This window comes from Macaca fascicularis, chromosome 8, assembly GCF_037993035.2.
Source record: "Macaca fascicularis isolate 582-1 chromosome 8, T2T-MFA8v1.1".
Taxonomy (NCBI): Eukaryota; Metazoa; Chordata; class Mammalia; order Primates; family Cercopithecidae; genus Macaca; species Macaca fascicularis.
In genome coordinates, this window is record NC_088382.1 from 38,047,018 (window position 1) to 38,068,295 (window position 21,278).

Here is a 21,278-nt window from a genome sequence, read left to right on the forward strand (position 1 = left end):
GTTTTGTTTTTAGGTTTTTGTTTATCTTATGATTTGTTATTATTTTGTGTGTAAAGAAAGTCATGCATTCTTAATGGTGTATTTAAAGACAAGTTTGAAAAGGAAATCCAAATTGCGAATAGAATAAGGGGAACTGGAGGAACATAAGACACTGAATAAACACTTACGCTAAAGGCTGTTGCTACTATTACATTATTGTTGAAAGCCATATTGCAAAGCCAATATGTGTTAAATATCACACATATTGCTTCAAGTTATATAATTAGAATAGCCTCAAAGCAAAGAAAATTAGTTTAGGGTATAGGAAGAAATTAAAAAAAAAAAAAAGAAAAAAGAAAAAAAGGAGGATTAAAGAGAAGAAAAGAAAAGGAAAGAAGAGGCAAAGAAGTGAGCCACTTGTTACAAATTCCAGTGAGCACCATGTGTACCAACAACCATATGAACTGTGTCTCTATCATTTTGCAGTGAGGAGGCCCTGGACCAAAATCTCTTTTCAGAGCCACCATTAACTCCTATCAGAATTCAGAGAATCGCTTCGTATGTGGTCTCCTCACCATTCCACCTAACTCTCTCCTTCCTTCCTCCATTCTCCAAGAGGAATTTAGAATTTTCCTAAAATAAAAGAATGATCTAGTTGTTATTTTGCTTAAAACCCTTAGCAGACTTTCCATTGCACTTGAATAAAATCCCAAGATCTCACTCTGTGAGGCCCTGTATGATCTAAATCATGCTTGTTTCTTTAGTCTCATCTTGTTCCATTTTTCCTGGCTCAACAGATTCTAGACACATTGGCCTTAAAGTTTTCAAACACAACCAGACTTTGCCTTAGTCAGGGACACAGTGTTTTGTTGGCCTGCAATGCTCCCGCTTACTTCCCCATTTTCTACCAGCATCCTGCCTTTGATCTCTATTTCTACATTACTTTCTCACAAACCTTTCTCCCCACCTCTCCTCTCTGCCCTGTATCCTGCATGGCATACTAAATTAATTATCCTACTATGCATGTTGATTTTTTCCACATCACTTTTCTCAATTTATACTTATTTGTGGCATTTGTTGTTTCATTATTATTTCACTCACTAGCAAATAAACTTTATATCTATTTCAGCCAGCTATTAATCCTATTAATTCAGAGGAGTGTCTAACACATAGACACTCAGCTTATTTGTTGAATAAATTAACGGCACCTATTCTCAAGTTACAGAGAAAGTGAAATGTGGAATTGTTCAGATTTTCTTATTAGGTCTGAAACCTCTGATTATGAGAACTCTGCAGAAGAGAAGACTGGGGAATGGATGGTGTGACAGAAAACCTTTGTGTAATAACAGGGTTGGAGGGGGATTGCCCCATAAGGGATTAACTTGTTGAATTCACAGAATACAGAAAGGCTTTCTCTGATTATGTGCTTAAAAAGTAGTAAACATTATGCAATGAATGTGCTTCTGGCTTAGGAAAAAAAGCAGGTCTGCTTGATGCAAAAATCAAACAAAATAAAAAACTAAGAAGATGGAGGAAAATGTCAAGACAAAAATGATGCTAAATGAAGAGAGCTTAACTAAGTCAAAGCAAGAAACTGCGGGAGACAGTACTGGGTGAAGAATGAGGAAATAGAAAATGGAATAACACATCAGGAACTAAATGTGAGTTGAATTCATATGAATTCATTGAATGGTACATGTCATAATAGTTGCAGTCTTCAAAGGAAGGAAACTCTTTAGAGGAATTCCTTGAAAAGACAGCAGAGTGTAGCAAAAACAAAAAAGCACCAGATTCAGAGGCAGGGCAGCTGCCTCTGTTTTTAGATCTGCCTTTGATTTGACATGCAACTTTGGTAGAGTGTGACATCACATGCTTATAGATAAAATGAGAAAATATAAATGAATCTGAGTTTGAGATTCCATTTCTGGCATTTCTAGCTCGAATACCCAGAAAAAAAAAAAAGTAAGTCAAAACAGATTTCAAGACAAAAGCAAGTTTATTCTTGATAAATATGAAGATCTCAGCCAGTAAAACTCAGGGTGAAATGCAAAGCCCAGACTTGCTCACCTGTGATGCTCTCTACTTATTGACGTATCACATCACTACTCTGACAAATCAAATGTGTGAAGCCTGATGAAAAGTTTGTGGTGCTAATAAAAATCTGTGTGTTCAAGTACATTTCTAACTTTCTAGAGGGCTATATTATTTTTATTATTGCTGTTAAGAATTTCTATAGAGTCTAACTTAGTGGCTGGCTGAGGATGGTTTTTACTACCCATCACGGCGATTCTAGGATGCAGCCTGAGGTGGTTATCTATATTTTACATTTTACTAGGGTGCCTTGCTTTGCCAAAATTAATACTGTTATTTTCAAATGAATGGAGGTTATGCCAGAGGGATGGGATTATTGGAACTTTACAGTGACTTTGAGTTGGTAAGAAGATCACATCTTGAATTTTTACCTTTCTTTCAATTCATCCTGCTTAGCTCACAACCATAACATCCTCTGCCCAGATTATTTTAACAGTCTTCAAACTATTCTTCTAGCCTTTAATTTGTTCTCCCGCTAAATCCAGCAGGCCACTTTCTATTCCCAGTATATGCTGTTAATGATGTATTCTTCTCTTGCTTAAGAATCCTTGAGGATGAAGTTCAAATTATTTGCATGACATGGACAGACCTCAATCAGGCCAGTCTCCTTTCCAGTCACCTCCCAACAAATCAGATTATTCTTTTCTCTCCCATGTGCCATTTTATATCGCTTCACCTTTGCTCATGTGTTTTGTTTATCCTGATTCATGTTTCTGTCTTGTAAACTCTAACTTATCTTTCAAGCTCCAACTCAACCATACTTTCCTCTCTATAACCTTCCCTGATATTATATATCCCATTGCTCTCATACCAGAATGAGTTGTTTTTTTTTCTTCGCTCCTAAAACACTCTATATATACTTCTCTGACAGTTTTTAGCATTTTATGTGGTTTACTATAATTGAAAGTGTATTTCTAGAAGGCATATTATGTTTGAACCCCTGGAATTGTATATGGTATCATACAAGCAAGCATCCAACAGATGGTGATTGAGTTACTCTGAACTCAACTGAATTAAATTGAACTTAAAAGTAAGACATAGTCATTACTTCTGAGTATAAAAGATTGGGAGACCTTTTAAACTCTGAAGTATGATGGCAATGTGCCCTTTTGAGTTCATGGAGGAATGGAGTTTACGCCTTTTCTCCAGAGCAGATATTATTTCTTCAGAAGCCAACTTAGTAGCCAAGAGCAGAAGAGCTGCTTCCTCTTCAAAGTGAACATAATCTGGATCCACCAGAAGAAGCTGGATTGATAAGATGACAAGAAGATCTACGACTAGAGCAAGATGTTTACTGACAATGTTATTTTTCCCACATACCACTCAGTAAAAGTCCATGGCTTAGAAAATCCTACAGAAAAAACTATCTGTGTTGGAATTTTTACAACCTGGAAAAAATAAAGGAAATTAACAAAAATAAAGAGCATACAAACACATAAGTATAGGCAAGTGAGTATGAGAACCAGTGTCTAATTGCCAATTGTGCTTTACTAAGGACTATCTTTCATTGTGAGAATAAATGCTTTCTGATTTCTTCCTGTTGATTTTTCCTAGTATAGAAGAAACGATGACAACAATAGTTATACGTTTATTCTTTGATTGATATGTCTTTGTTCGTTGATTTCTTTTTTTGTTGTGGTTAATTTGGATTTCTATTTTTAAAGTTCTTACTTGAACAAATTAAAGTTTAGTAGCACTCTAGTATAACTTAAAAGGGTATTTGAAATTCAACTGATCCCAAAAAAAAAAAGCCAGTCTGGGAACAAGAAAGTTCCTGAGAACATAAAGTAAAATTGTTGATAGGTACTAGGAGAACCATAGGTTGAGAGGCCAGAGGCCAGAGTTTAAGTCCTGATTCTGTCACTACTTGAATATGTGAATGCCTGAAAACTACTTTGTGTAACTATGGGAACCCAAGTTTCTACATTTATAAATGTCTCCCAAAGTGCCCACCTCAGTCTCCCAAAGTGCTGGGATTACTGGCGTGAGCCACAGTGCCCGGACGGCTCTTACTGATTACCCACATATATTTGCTAGAATATAAGCTTCATGATGGAGGGCTTCTCTGCCTACCTTTCTTCATTTTTACATCTTAAATATCTAAAACAATGCTTCCAACTAACTAGGTGCTAAATTCATATTTATGAAATGTTAATAAAATCAAGAAGGCATTTGATAACTTAAAAAAAAGAAAGACTGCGAGACCATATGATCACCAGAGGTTTTCCTAGTTCCTCTAAAATACTGTTATTCTACCAGTCAATAAATAAAATTGATTCTGTGATCTCCCAGGCATACTATCTTGACTGTGAAGGCTATCTGCTTCTAGGAACATTAATAAGAAAGCAAGTTTTTTCACGTTTTGGTTGGCCAAACTCACACATTGCTCAAACCATCTTGCACACCACTGGTAGTTGATATACTCTCTCAGCTCCCCATGTCCTTGTCAGCATCACTCACAGAGTGATTTTTAAACTCTCCTGGATTTCTCTATTGCTTATGACATCTGTGAGGTCCAGACACTGGGAGATATTATTTAGAATTTACACTGCTACCATACTCAGACTGGCTAGCCAACTAGTGACCAAAGAAGAGAGATGATTCAGCAAACATGATTCTTCATCTAGAAGTGTGTCTCCAGCCTGGGTATTCTGAAAATGAGTGCAGCTGAGGCTTGAACAAGCTATAATGACTTCAAAGGAAATCAGCTTGTCAGAAGTTTTGGAGATGGGAAGCTCTCTCCCTGACCTGATCCAGAAGGGACCTTTCTTCAAGGGAAATACGTTTTCCGCTTACTTTGTACAGGATATTTCTGTTTTACCTCCTTACATTATTAAATCCTTACCTAGGAAACACCTCTAAGTGCTTTCAGTAAAGACAAATGGTCTGCCAAGGATGCTAAGGAAGCAAGTTTAGATATGTGCTTTTCTGTTCCCCCCTCTCATAAATGTGTTCTGCACTCATTCCAACAGTTGACTTTCTTATGTGTGTCCTCCTTTTTGTTTTGCTTAAATGAAATGTTAGAGATAATTTTCACAATTCCCTTTCTGGGTAAGAAAACGGGTGACATAATTAGAGGAAAAAAAATGGGTAAGACAATGTAGCTTTTGTGGAAAAAAAATGAAATTGTTTTTGTTTCTGTTTGCCATTATCTATCTGTTTTGTCTTTTTCTTCCTTTTAGTTTTTTTTTAAATGACTTTAAATTTTTGTTGCATTCTCTTTTTCTCAGAATTTTTATCACACTATAGAGGAAAAGATTTGGAATTTAAAAAGTGAGCTTAAAGTATCTCAAGCTATTTCTTTAATTCATTGAGTGATTATGTCAGTCAACTTAAACCAGTAGTATGTTTCTTATCTTCAAAATATGAGTACTAAGAATGCTGATTAAACAGTTTTGTGTGAAGATGAAACAAGATAGTGTAATGTGCTACATTGCAGATATATGCATATATATGTATGTTAAATATATATAAAATCAATTGCTTGGCAAGGTGATTAATACCGAGGATAAGAATTCTTCTATTTGTTTTTATTGTTATTATTCCTCAAATCCTTCCCAACTAGTATGAAGTTTCAAGACTTCAGAATTTTTTTTCTTGTTCAACAGCCTATTGCCAATGCCCAGGACAGGGACAGCCCAGTGTAGGGCCCTGATACATGTGAAGAATAAATCAATGAATAAGGGGTCTTTTAGGAATTTCTACCTCTTTTTATATTGTCTTGTGAGTTTGGTTAGAGATGGCAATTTTGGAAAAATCAAGAAACTTTTGAGAAATATATGACAATTAATTTATTACCCCTCTAGGAATTTTCTTCCTCTATCATCTCCCTTTTCTTTATCTCTTGATAGATTTCTAAATGTAATTACTCTGCTATCTCCCTAAAAGAAAAATGAAACAGGCTTAGAACTATGTAGAATTGTTCTTCAACACACTAAATTATGCCATATTAAGTGGCATCTATGCCAGTTTTGTTTTCTTGTATATTTTAGTTTTCAGGGCCCAAGATGTGAATGACAGAGAGGCAAAGGTCAAAACCAGGCAGTAAAGGCTGTAATTATACCAAATGAAAGACGTTTCTTTATGTGGATAGAATGAAAATCTCTGACATTTTTCTTTTTTAACCTTGAGGAAGTGGGAGGATATTCATCAAATACTGAAAAATGCTCCTGTTCTTTAGACAATAGTAGAGAGAATTCAGTTGGCTCTTTGAAAAAGTAGTGAAATGACAAAAGCTTGAGGTAAATTTCTTGTTAAGACTCAAGAGCTGTAGAGTATACATTGTTTTCATCAGCATATGGGACATACTCCAGGACAGACCATAAATTAGGTCATAAAACAAGTCTTAACAAATTTTAAAAGATTTAAATCATATCAAATATCTTTTCTGACCATGATAAATAAAACTGGAAATCAATAACAGAAGGAAAATTGGAAATAGTACAAACACGTGAAAATTAAACAACAAGCTCCTGAGCAACAAATGGGTTAGTGAAGACTTTTTTAAAGGTTAACAATAGTTGAGACAAACGACAATGGAAACACAACATACCAAATCTTATGGGATACAGAAAAAGCAGTCATAAGAGGGAAGTTTGTAGCAATAACTGCCCACATCAAAACAAACAAACAAACAAACAAACAAAAAACAAAAAAAAAAAAAACCAGAAAGCTCTCAAATAAGCAACCTAATGTTATACCTCAAGGAATTAATAAACAGGAATGAACTCAACTTAAAATTATTTGGAGAAAAAAATAACAAAGATCAGAACAAAAACAAACAAAATAGATATTTAGAAAAATACAAAAACAGGTCAGGCGCGGTAGCTCACACCTGTAATCCCAGCACTTTGGGAGGCTGAGGTGGGCGGGTCACGAGGTCAGGAGATCTAGACCACCCTGGCTAACACGGTGAAACCCCATCTCTACTAAAAATACAAAAAATTAGCCGGGTGTGGTGGCAGGCACCTGTAGTCCCAGCTACTCAGGAGGCTGAGGCAGGAGAATGGTTTGAACCCGGGAGGTGGAGCTTGCAGTAAGCTGAGGTCGCACCACTGTACTCCAGCGTGGGCGACAGAGCGAGACTCCATCAAAAAAAAAAAAAAAGAAAAAGAAAAAAAGAAAAGAAAAATACAAAAACAACAAAACAAAGAGTTGATTTATTGAAAAGATAAACAAAATTGACACATCTTTAGCTAGACTATCGACATAAGACAGCAGGAGACCAGCCTGGCCAACATGGTGAAACCCCGTCTCTACTAAAAATACAAAATTAAACAGGCATGATGGCATGTGCCTGTGAATCCCAGCTACTTCCGAGGCTGAGGCAGGAGAATCGCTTGAACCCCGGAGGTGGAGGTTGCAGTGAGCCGAGATCATGCAACTGCACTCCAGCCTGGGCAACAGAGCGAGACTCCGTCTAAAAAAAAAAAAGAAAAATAGAAAAACAACAAAACAAAGAGTTGGTTTATTGAAAAGATAAACAAAATTGACACATCTTTAGCTAGACTAAAAAAAAACAAGGAAAACATTCAAATAAATAAAATGTGAGATGAAAAAAGAGACAATACAACCCATAATACAGAAATTCAAAGGATCATCAGAGACTATTATGAGACTGTTAGGAACAACTATATGCTAACAAACTGGAAAATCTAGAGAAAATGGATAAATTCCTGGATACATACAATCTACCAAGATTGAACCATGAAAAATGGACACCCTGAACAGATGAATAATAAGTAATGAGACGGAAGTAATAAAAACTCTCCCAATCAAAAAAGCCCAGTACCTGATGACTTCACTGCTGAATTCTCCAGTTAAAGAACTAACACCAATTGCTCTCAAACTCTGAAAAAAGTTAAGAAGAAGGAATACATCAAAACTATTCCTCGAGTCGAGAATTAACCTGATTCCAAAACCCGACAAGAACACAAAGGAAAAAGAAAACTCCAGGCCAGTATCTCTGATGATCATAGATGCAAAAATTATAAACAAAATACTAGCAACTGAATTCATCAATAAATTTAAAAATTATTCATCATGATCAATTATAATTCATCTCAGAGATAAAAGGATGATTCAACATACACAAATCAATAAACATGATACATCACATTAACAGAATCAAAAACAATAACTATACAGTCATTTCAACAGAAAAAAAAGCATTTGACAAAACATACTATCTCTTCACGATAAAAACTCTCAAAAAATTAAGTATAGAAAAAACATACCTCAAAATAATAAAGGCCATATATGGCATACTAAAGGAAGAAAAGTTTTTCTTTAAGATCTGGACCAAGACACGGACATTCACTTTCACCACCCCATTCAATGTAGTATTGGAAATTCTAGCCAGAGCAATAAGCAATTAGGGAAAAGAAAGAGATAAAGGGCATCCAAGTTGGAAATGAGGAAATCAAACTGATCTTGTCTGCAGATTACATCCTAATATACATGCTATAGATATATAATTATATATTTATATCTTAATATGTAGTATACATGTGAATATATAATTATATATCCATATATATAATGTAACATATATTCATATATATGTGTCCCAAAGAGTTTACCAAAAAGCTTCTAGAATTAATAAATTCAATTAAGTTATAGGATACAAAATCAATAAACAAAAATCAGTAGTTTTTAAATACACTAATAGTGAACTCCCTGAAAAAGAAACAAGAATGCAATCCTATTTACAATAGCTACAAAAATAAATATGAAGGAATAAATATAACCATGGAGATGAATGATCTTTACATGAAGATTATAAAACACTGATGAAACAAAGACACAAATATATGGAAAGATATCCTATGTTCATGGATTGAAAGAATAAATATCACTAAAATGTTCATACTACGCACAGTGATCTACAGAGTCAACACAGTTCCTATCAAAATACAAATTACATTCTTAGCAGAAACAGAAAAGTCTTATAATTTGTATGGAATCATAAAAGATCCTAAATAGCCAAAGCAATCTGAAGCCAAAAGACAAAGATGGAGGCATCACACTACCTGATATGAAAACATACAACAAATCCATAATAACAAAAACAGCATGGCATTGGCAGAAAAACAGACACAGACTAATGGAACAGTCTAGAAAGCATAGAAACAAATCCACACATCTACAGTCAACTGATTTTCAACGAAGTTGCCAGGAATATGCATTGAAGAAAGGACAGTCTCTTGAATAAATAGCTCTGGGGAAACCAGAAATCCGTATCCAGAACAATAAAACTAGACTCCTATCTTTCACCATATATAACAATCAACTCAAAATAGATTAAAGACTTAAATGTAAGACCTTAAACTATGAAACCACTAAAAAAATAGGGAAAATGCTTAATGACATTGGTCTTGGAAAAGATTTTTTGACTAGGACCTCAAAAGCACATGCAACAAAAGCAAAAATAGACAAATGTAATCACATCAAGCTAAAAAATTTCTGCACAGCAAAGAAAACAACAGAGTAAAGAAATAGAATGAGAGAAAACATTTACAAGAAATGCAACTGACAAGGGGTTAATATCCAGAATATAAAAGAACTCAAACAACTCAACAGGAGATACACCAAATAATCCCATTAAAATGTGTACAGTGGACATGAATAAGTGTCTCAAAATAAGACATACAAATGGCCAACAGACACACAAAACTACGCTCAACACCACTAATCATCAGGGAAGAACAAATCAAAACACAGTAAGATATCACCTTACCCCAATTAGAATGGCTGTAATCAAAAAGTCAAAAATGAATGTTGGCAGGAATGTGGAGAAAGAGGAACTCTTACATACTGTTGGTGGGAATGTAAAGTAGTACAGTCATTATAGAAAACAGTATTAAATTTCCTCAGAAAATTAAAAATGGAATTACCATATGATCCAGCAATTCCACTACTGGGTATATATCCAAAGCAGAGGGAAAATCTGTTCATCAAAGAGGTATCTGCACTCCTGTGTTTACTGTAGCACTATTAACATCCAAGAGATGTAATCAACTTAAGTATTCATCAAAGAATGGATGGATAAAGAAAATGTTATATAGATAGATAGATAGGTAGGTAGGTAGATAGATAGATACCTAGTTGGTGTCAGATAATTGGAAAACTGGTTGTTGAAGTTGGAAAAGATATCACATATTTGGTATGAGGGAGCAACAACAACAACATATATATGTGATAAATACATATATGTGATATATATATATATTCACAATGGAATACTACTCAGCTACAAAAAAAAAAAAGAATGAAATTCTGTCATTTGTGGCAACATGGATGAACCTGTAAAATGTAACATTAAGCAAAATAAGCTAGGCACAGAAAGACAAATACCACATGACCTCACTTATATGTAGACTCTAAAACAAAATAAAATGTTCTTATAGAAGTAGAGAGTAGAACAGTGATTTACCTGAGGCAGGAAATGGGGTTCCCTAGATAGCTTGGAGGTTGGGAATGGTTGCCAGAGAGACCAAGCATTTATGAGTAGGTTGGAAGTTTTAGATTCACCTTGGATCTCAAACCCCATCTCCACAAAAACTACAAAAATTAGCTAGGAGTGGTGGCACACGTCTGTAGTCCTAGATACTAGGGAGGCTAAGATGGGAGGATCACTTGAGCCCAGGCCGTTGAGGCTATAATCACGCAGGTACACTCCAGCCCGGGCAGCAGAGTGGTCCCTTGTCTCAAAAGAAAAAACAAAAAACAAAAATAAAAAAACTGTGTAATCGCGTCCAGAGAGCTGGATTTGTTAACACACTGAGGTGTTAAAACTATAGCACATCCAGGCTGGGCACAGTGGCTCATGCCTGTAATCTCAGCACATTGGGAGGCCAATGCAGGCAGATCACAAGGTCAGGAGATCGAGACGATCCTGGCTAACACGGTGAAACTCCATCTCTACTAAAAATACAAAAAAAATTAGGCAGTCGTGGTGGCGGGCGCCTGTAGTCCCAGCTACTCGGGAGGCTGAGGCAGGAGAAAGGTGTGAACCCAGGAGGCGGACCTTGCAGTGAGCCAAGGTCGTGCCACTGCAGTCCACACTGGGAGACAGAGCGAGACTCCGTCTCAAACAAACAAACAAGCAAAAAACAACTGTAGCACATCCAGATAGGGCATGGAAGCTCTGTGTGCCTCCAAAAAAAAAAAAAAAAGTAATGGTAAGTACAGCACTTTGCTCTGTTTTGTGATTTGTTCTGGGAATTAACAAACCTGAGAGGGGTCATGGGAACTCAATTTGTAGTCTGCTGGGTAGAAATGTAGGTGTCCTGCACACCTCATTTGCAGCTAATGCCTGAGGTAGGAAAGTCTTCTGGGGTTCTGCCCTTAAGTTGTGGGGTTTGGGCTAACTCCAAATAGTTTCAGAATTGAATTGAATTGAATTGTTAGATACCTAATTGGTGTCAGAAAACTGGAAAACTTGTTGTTGAAGTTGGAAAAGATATCACATATTTGGTATGAGGGAGCAACAACAACTCTCTTCTACCTACTTCATGGACCTGGGCAAACCAAACAACTGTCTGAACTTCAGTTTCCTCGATTTTGAAATCTGCATAATACTTGCAAAGTTGCTACAAAACACATAATGTATGTATATATAATTGAGAGGCTGAGGTAGGAGGATCACTTGAGTCTGGAAGGAGGAGGCTGCAGTGACCCACTGCATTCCAGCCAGCAGCCTGGGTGACAGAGCCAGACCTTGTCTTTTCTATTTATTTATTTATTTATTTATTTATTTATTTATTTATTGAGACAGAGTCTCCCTCTGTCACCCAGGTGGGAGTGCAGTGGCGCGAGCTCAGCTCACTGCAAGCTCCGCCTCCTGGGTTCACACCATTCTCCTGCCTCAGCCTCCCTAGTAGCTGGAACTACAGATGCCGGCCACCACATCTGGATAATGTTTTGTATTTTTAGTAGAGACGGGATTTCACTATGTTAACCAGGATGGTCTCACTCTCCTGACCTCGTGATCCGCCAGCCTCGGCTTCCCAAAGTGCTGGGATTACAGGTGTGAGCCACCGTGCCCGGCCCAGACCTTGTCTTAAGGAAAAAAAAAAAAAAAAAAGGGATGAAAACTCACAGGCTTAGCATATAGGAAAAAAGGAAAGGAATGTGGTAATTCTTTTCACCTCAAGACTGCTTTAAACAACAGTAGGTAGATGCATTTCACATAAAATGATAGTTCCATGGCCAAGTTTGAACACTAAAAAAGTCCTTCCTTCAAAATTAAAATGACATGACCCTACCTTTTGGTTTCAGGTGAGAAGAAGCAGAAACATTCTTTAGGATATGTTAATCTATCAGGATGTGATAGTCTAGACCATCTATCCTTTTCTTTGGATTCTCTAAAAGGGATAGCTTTGAGAAGTGAAAACCTTCACCTCAATTCATACTCCACCAGGAAAGAGAGGAAGAATAGTCCCAGAAATATCTCAAACCATGATTCTCAAGGGGAATTTTCAGTCCTTCTCCCAGGTCTCACCTTAGTCTTCAGCTATTCTGAAATATACTGTACATTCTAATGAAACCCTGGATTTCAGAACCAAACATGAGCTTGGGTGTACCCTCTATATTCAGGAAATAAACTGTGTTAAATGGCTCCATGCTTCTAACAGATTCAAGGCAGCCACAATGAGGTCTCCCTGCTTGAGAACCAGTGACTTGGGAGATCATAACTCCTCATGCATGTGGGTGGGCGAAGAGGCTGGTGAGACCATTAGGCTATTTATCACCAGTGACCAAGCTACCCATGGTCCTCCCTTTTCTATGTCTAGATGGACACACTAGAGCCATACTCAGAGGGTTCTACATGATCTGCCTCCCATCTGACCTGCCATTTTGCCTTTCACATCCTGAGTCATGTTCCCATTGTGAAGGCAAAGTGACTGAAATTCTGGACAGATTTGGAATCTAAGAAAGGATATGACTTATGCCCTTGTCCCCTGACGACACCTTGAGTTGTAGCAATCCCCATAAAGTTCCTTAGTCCCAGCAGATTGTGGTATGTCATGTAAAAACAAAGTGGAATTTATTTAGTTGGTAAATGAGGTTTTATGCCCATTTTAGAGGTATTTTGTTCTATAAAAATTTTGCCTTTCATAAACTATGTCTATTAGGCTTTATCCTGAGGCAGCCACAAAATATTGAGGAAAGCACAGACATGGGCTTTGGCATCTGCCACACCTAGATTTAAATTGTAGATCTCTAACTTACTGTCTATGTGAGCTTAGTAAATGGACTGAATATCCCTGGGCCTGTTTTCCATGCAGAAAAGTGGGGAAATAACACCCGGATATCATGGAATTTGTTGGAGGCTACCCTGAGATGAGGTAAATGGAAACCCATAAGTCTTATGTCATATGTGATCTATCGTGCTTTTGAAACCATTAGCACAGGTGAGGACCGGCTCAGCCCAGGAATGAGTGGGCCCTGATAATTACTAGGTCCCAGCATCAGATGATCTCCCACTCTAAATGAGACTGTATTAGGCCGCTCTTGTATTGCTATAAAGATCTATTTGAGATTGGGTAATTTATAAAGAGGTTTAACTGGCTCACAGTTCTGCAGGCTTTATGGGAAGCATGGTGTTGGCATCTGCTTGGCTTCTGATGAAGCCCCAGGGAGATTTTACTCATGGCTGAAGGTGAAGCAGGGCAAGCACATCACATAGCAAAAGCAGAAACAAGAGAGAGTGAGGGGGTGGGGATGCCATACACTTTTAACAACCAGTATGGAGAGAACTCACTCACTACCACAAGTACATTGCCAAGGCATGAAGCATCCACCTCTGTGACCCAAACAGCTCCCACCAGGCCCCACCTCCAACACTGGGGATTACATTTCGGCATGAGATTTGGGCGAGTGTGAATGTCCAAACTATATCAGGACTCTCCAAGTTTCTTTTATATCCAGAGTCAGGAGGATCAGGATCTCCTGAGAGAATGACAGAATGACTGGTCATCAGAGCTATGTGGTGCTCTTCAGAGTGCTCCAGCTCTTCCTCAGGCCTGGTTAGTTCAGCTTCCATGGGGACAGCTTTCTAATCAACCTTATATCCCCATCAATTCTTTTACTAAATCACAGCAGCTTAAGTATCCTATTATCTTAATTCCTTTGCCTCTGAAAAAATGACTAATTAACTGAATGAGTAACTCATTTAATAAAATTTAGGCATTAAATAATTTCCTTGGTTCACCATCTTAAAATTACTTACCATGTGACAGTCACTGCACTGGCCTACAAGGATGCAAACATGCATAGAACAAAGCCCTCAACCTCAGGGACCTCAAAATATAATATAAAGACAAATACATACACAATCAATTAGAAGAACATGTGAAGGGTACAGTAAGAGAAGTGTTTTCAGGATACAATGGGCTTGGCATAAATGTTAGGGAGCAGAGAAAAGATAAAACTACTAATTATTGACCACCTATGTGATTTTCATACCACCTTTAACGACGACGATTATTGAATCCATTTCAGAGATAAGGACCCTGAGAGTTAAGGAGCTGGTGACATTTTTAAATTCAGTTGTCTAGCTAACCGCAAGGCTAAGAAAAGCCCCCGTGTCAGTCAAAATTCACTGCTTCAGGATCACTTAGTGCCTGCTTGGCAGAAAGCAGCTCAGAACCTTACATCTGAACTCAACTAAACCTCATGCATTTCCTCTGCAGTGACTTCTACATCTGCCACCAGATAATTCCTGAAAAGTCCATGAACATCCATAGGAAGGGGCATTACATTTTTTTCAAGCACTCCATTATGAGTATCGGTATTATATCATATTTATGCCTTCTCTTGCCAAGTATATTAAATTTGACACATTTACTATACATTTTTATTCCTTCTCTAGATCTGATTGAAACAGAGGGGTTTTCTCTAATTAGTTTATGTATTAGAATTTATGTACCATTCTGGAACTACCCACAGACCTATTGGTGTTACAGGTAGAGTATAAATGCTAGTCGTTATCATGATAAAACACCAAGAAACACTTAGGCAATGTAAAGTTATAATTTGAAGAGTTTATAGAAGAATTGAAAATAATTTGAATCATGAAAGATTCCACTATTAGCAGCTTCTGGGATGGTCTCAGCAACACATAATGCTTTGTCTATTTCTCCCCTAGCTGTCCTTCTACATGACTCTATTTTAACAGGCAAAAGCAATTAAAGTCAGTATTTTGGAACTTAGTTCATCTTCTTTGCCATTCCACCTTCTTGTCTTCACCCTACATCCAGTATGTCATTAGTACACACCACTCAATGCCCTGGCCTCGAGCAAGTCTCAGCAGAGCTGAAGAGAGAGAAAGAATTTCTAGGAAGGAGGGCCACCTACCAATAGAGTGTGAAGGACTTTGCACCAAGATGCAAGGATCCCAGAGACTGCCTGTGCTTTCTGGCCTTTGAAGGTGTATATAGTAGCAACTGAGCCACAAACACCACTGTGCATTCTCTAATAAGAGCCATTATCATCAAAGAAGTAGAAGTAGAAAGCTGGCCCTTGGTTAAAGGAAGGGGCTTTATGAGATGCTAAAACAAACTGCTTTCAGCTCTTTTTAAATGCTGAAAGCCTCGGCAGGGCCAGATGGAAAGAAATTACTCTTGTGGCTATATCAGGTCTTTTTCTCATGTTTATGGAGTAATATGTTGCACATGCAAACAGAAATAGGCTTCTACAGCAGGAACCCTGTAACACTGACATGGGTGTTGGAGAAGAGAATTTTTTTTTTTTTTTTTTTTGAGGCAAAGTCTCGCTCTGTAGCCCAGGCTGGAGTGCAATGGCACAATCTGGGATCACTGCAAGCTCTGCCTCCCGGGTTCATGCCATTCTCCTGCCTCAGCCTCCCGAGTAGCTGGAACTACGGGCGCCCACCACTACGCCCAGCTAATTTTTTGTATTTTTAGTAGAGACGGGATTTCACTGTGTTAGCCAGGATGGTCTCAATCTCCTGACCTTGTGATCCGCCCGCCTTGGACTCCCAAAGTGCTGGGATTACAGGTGTGAGCCAGCATGCCTGGCCAGAGGAGAGATATTTTACTCGGTTTAACTTACCTGAGCACCAGAATCTTGGCTATAATAGGTATGTTCTAACAAGCCAAACTAGCTACATATTTAATTTCTGGACAGAGTGATCTTGTTTTCACATTATTCTCAAGTGATGTCAAGTATACAAATCTTAAATGCACAGCTTGGTTCATTTTTCCGTATGTGTACACCCGTGTATCTGCCACCTTCTTAAAAATATATATTTTCTTAAGCCCCAATGTGTCTCTAGCTCCTCTTTCTGGAGGGATTCTTTACTGTATGATTGATTGCATAAAGTTGATCTTATTTTTGAATAATAAATAATAATCTCTCATTCAAAAATAGTATCTAGAAAGAAAAATAAAAAGTAAATATAATCCTGATCTTTTAAAAATTTTCTTTGTTTTACGTCACCCTACAGGTCCTTGTTACCAGGAAACCCATAGCCGCTCAATCAGGGTTACAAAGGGAAGCATAGTCTGAATTCTCATTTGTCGGACTTTCTTTTTACCTCTGTACCAGTGAGTCAATGTCTTGAATCAAGGTCTCTCCCAAAGAGTTTTTATGCATTGGCTCAAGATGAATTTCTTAAGTTCCAAGCCTTTTTTCATTGATTTGAATGAAAGGAGATCGTTTCTTTAATATAACCCCCCAAATACTGGAAATGGCCATGGAGTGTTGTATCTCTCTCCCCCATAACATGGATAAGCCGTGTCTTTTCTGTGTTCCCTATGACAGTAATGTTCTGTCTGTAGGATCAACATAATCAATGCCTCCTGAGGTGATGAGTAGTATTTTATCCTCGTTTGGCAGGTACTATTCTTCCTGCATAGACCCTCCATCTTCAGAGTGCTATAAGACTCCATGTGTGATTACATTAAATCCACTCCACCCATCCCACAGCAATAATTTCTAATGATAAGCTGGTTATTTGATGTCAAATACCTTGTGAACTCATGAGGCAAAGATGACTATAACTCATTTATCCAGAGTTTTATATTTCACCAGGTAACTCACCATACATTAATTAACACAATTTTCCTGTAGAATAAGGTATTCTCAGTAGCTTCATTTAATGCATGACCTGTAGGAAACTTCAGAAAGTTAAGGAATTCTGCCAACACAAGGCAGAGCTAGGGTCTGAAGCATTCTAATTCCAAACCTTATTCACATTTCATACATAAATGTGCTACTCTATCTCCATCCAGGATAAATTTTGGAGATGTTGAATCTAACAGGATGAAATAAGTCTTCTATCTTTGTTTCTCTTGGTTGTTGGTAGATAGATTGTGCTGTTGTTTGTTTTCATTAACCTGAGGTTAAAATGCATGAACAAAGTTTTTAGTGAAACCCGTAAGTTTCAGAGGTTTTAGGAGAAGCAACGATAAATGCAAAAACTCCTTGTGACACTGCTCTTTCTGCTCTTGTATTGAAAATGTCTTACTGAATCACAAAGGTGACATATTAGTCTTACTTAGTGCTGCTGTTATTCTCTCATCTTCCACAGACGGAATTAAAAACTCGTAACTAAGCTGAAAGGAGCTTCATGCTCTAACACTTCTCCAGATTTATCTACCCTCTTAATGCACTCACATACATTCTCTCAAAAACTGTACTTTAGTCAACCTGATCTCCTGATCTTCTTCTTTTTTTTCCCCACCCCCGAGACGGAGTCTTGCTCTGTCGCCCAGGCAGGAGTGCAGTGGCATGATCTCAGCTCACTGTAACCTCCACCCCCGAGTTCAAGCAATTCTCCTGCCTCAGTCTCCTGAGTAGCTGGGATTACTGGCGTGTGCCACCGCGCCCAACTAATTTTTGTACATTTAGTAGACACGGGGTTTCACCATGTTGGCCAGGCTAGTCTCGAACTGGCTGGTCTTGAACTCCTGACCTTGTGATCTGCCTGCCTCGGACTCTCAAATTGCTGGGGGGTTACAGGCATGAGCCATCACACCTGGCCAACCTGATCTTCTTTTATTTCCTCAGACAGTATGTTCTTTCTCATTTCCAGGCCACTATGCATGCACTTTTCTCTACCCTGTTCATTTCCCTTACTCTTTGCTTAGTTGGCTTTATCACATCTTAGCTTACAAGTCCTTCCTTTGAGAAATTCTCCCTTCTGATTGGTTGTTTTTGGCTTGTCTAATCATTCCTATTACCTACTAGGTTCTAAGTAAATTTTTGATAAATAAAAGAAAATTATCTGGTATAGAATAACATGGGAAAGAGAAGTGCAGATAATAAGTCTGGATTTTTAAAAATTATTTTTAGAAAGAAGGAATGCTAAGATTGAAAATTTGGCAGATGTAAAAAGCTTTTTATAGTTTTCATTCTACATTTTTAGCCATTTTCTCCCTCTGAGGACCACCCTCTAAACTCCAATAAATCAATACAGTGTCCTATTTCCTCACTATTCAACAAAGATATACTATGCATTCCTGGACTTCGCACTGATCTAGAGGTTGGGGATATGGCAGTGAACAAGACAGATGAAACGCACCCCATCATGGAGCTTAGTCTTGGGGAATAGGAGAGACAATGACCAAGTGCATAGTTTCAGATAGTGGTAAATGTTATGAAATAAAGCAGTGAGGGGAAGAAAATATGACTGATATGGAGTCACTCGGGTCACTTTTAAAGAAGTCCCTTCTGAGGAAGGGCCAACTGATCAAAGACCTGAATCATGTAAGAGCATGAGCCAAGCAAATATTTGGAAGAAAGTATTCCAGGAACAGGGAACAGCAAAAGCAAAAGCTGTGAGAGAAGAATGAGGTGTATGGGTGCATCAATCAGAGTGCTATGAGAAACAGAGCAATATTATAAATAGGTTTTATGTATAATAATATATATAAAACCTATGTATAATAGTGTTCTATTTACATATTGCGCTCTCTCTCTATATATATGTGTATGTGTGTATATATATATGAAAATGGTGCAAGCCAATTCCTTGAAAGAAATCAATCGCTCTCTCTATCATTCACATTTCATACACACACACATATGTGTATATATGTGTATACACGTGTGTGTGTGTGTATGAAATGTGAATAGAGATTGATTTCTTGAAAGGAATTGGCTTGCACCATTATACACACACACACACACATATATATATATAGAGAGAGTGCAATATGTAAATAGAGTAATATTTTACATAGGTGTTATACATATAATTACACATAAAACCTATATATAATATTGCTCTGTTTCTCATAGCACTGATTATTAGTATGTGTATGTATGTGTGTGTGTGTGTGTATATATATATATATACATATATATAGAGAGAGAGAGAGAAAGAGAGACAGAGAGAGATTTATTCCAAGGAATTGGCTTGCATTAGGGCCTGGCTAGGTGAATCTGGAATCTGTAAGGAAGACCATCAGGAAACTCTCTGGTGGGAGTTGACTGTAGTTTACAAGTGGAATTTCCTCTTCTTACAGAAACCTCAGCTCTGCCCTTGAAGCCTTTCATCGGATTGAATCAGACCCACACAGATTATCAAGGCTAATAGCCCTTACTTAAACCCAACTGATTGTAGATGTTAATCACATCTACAAAATACCTTCACAACAACACCTGAAATGTTGTTTGAGTAAATGTGTGAAGACTATAGCCTGGCCAAGTTGTCATACAAAATCACAATGAGATGATGTATACCAGGAAGAGCAGTAAAAGGACCTGTAATGTCAGTGAAGCAAGCCAGGAAGAATCATGAGATAAGATAGAAAAGGTGTATGGGGCAAGATTATGCATTGCCTTGAAGGCTATGGTAGGGAGCTCATATTTTGGGAAAATGTTGCATTTCAAGTAAGAGGTTTCACAGTCTATTAAATGTTAAATTTTCAGGCCAAGAACAGTGGCTCATGCATGTAATCCCAGCACTTTGAGAGGCTGAGGCAAACAGATCACTTGAGGACAGGAGTTCGAGACCAGCCTGACCAACATGGAGAAATCCCATCTCTACTAAAAATGTAAAAATCAGCCGGGTGTGGTGGTGTGTCCCTGCAATCCCAGCTACTCAGGAGGCTGAGGCAGGAGAATTGCATGAACCCGGAAGGTGGAGGTTGCAGCGAGTCAAGATAGCACCATTGCACTCCAGGCTGGGCGATAGAGTGAGACTCTGTTTCAAAAAAAAAAAAAAAAAAAAAAGTAGATTTTTTAAAGATTGCTGTGGCTGTAATGAGAAAAATAGAAAAAAAGCTTCCAACAGACAAAGTACTTAGAAGACTACTGCTTTGGTCTATGATACAAATGTGGATGGTTTGGATTAGGGTGGTAGAGGTGGAGGTAGGAGTATATTATTTCCAGGATATAATTTGAAGGTAGAGACAACAAGGCTTACTGATAGATTTGGTGTGCTAAGTAAAGGGGAAAAATAAAGAAGCAAGGATGACGTCCAGATTTTGGATCCAAGTCATTAGAATGAAGAGATTATAACCAATACAGGAAAGACTAGTGAAGGATGAGTATGAGGGGACATCAGAGGTTGAGTTTTTGATACACTATTTTGAGATGCCTTTTAAGCACCCAGCTAGTGATGTTGAGTTAGTAGTTGGATATATGAATGTGAAGTTTAGGAAGGATGGTGGTGGAAGGTGAATTTAGGATTATCAGCAAATTCTAAGGCATGAAACCTTCTAAGAATAGAAGGAGAATCTAGCAAAGGAGGCTGCTAAGGAACAAAGAAGGAGAGAGAAGAGTCAAGAGAGGATGCATCCAGAAAGCTAAGTGGAGAAAGGGTCCATGAAGGAATAACAAACTATACAAACACCAAGACGCTAATAGATTTCTAAACTAGCTGACAACTGTATCCCAATTTATGACTCAGACTAAAACAGCTCAAAAGTGTCATAGGCCCAGAAAAAACTGGGGTGGGCGGAAGACTTTTAATGGGTATATCCTTCACACTAAAGCATCCCTTTCATCACTATGTCCATTGCCTATTACTTTTCCCTAGCTTGTCTCCTCCCAGCCTAAAACCTCTATTACATTTATACTTCTTTAAACACTCTAAATATAATAAGAAATAAAATTCAATTGGGTCCCGTGGCTCATGCCTGTAATCCCAGCACTTTGAGAGGCCATTGGAGGATTGCTTAAGCCCAGGAGTTTGAGATTAGTTTGGGTAACATTGAAAGATCCCCCCCATC

At 37.8% G+C, this 21,278-nt stretch overlaps 1 long non-coding RNA gene across 1 annotated transcript in view; it reads left to right on the plus strand.

Annotated features, from left to right (window-relative positions):
- Positions 1-15,329: 15,329 nt before the first annotated feature.
- LOC107130586 (uncharacterized) overlaps positions 15,330-21,278 on the plus strand; it is a 94,917-nt gene continuing 88,968 nt past the window's right edge. Inside the window, exon 1 of the long non-coding RNA XR_001492882.3 lies at positions 15,330-15,505. This is a non-coding gene — a long non-coding RNA (uncharacterized lncRNA). The remainder of the gene's footprint in view (positions 15,506-21,278) is intronic.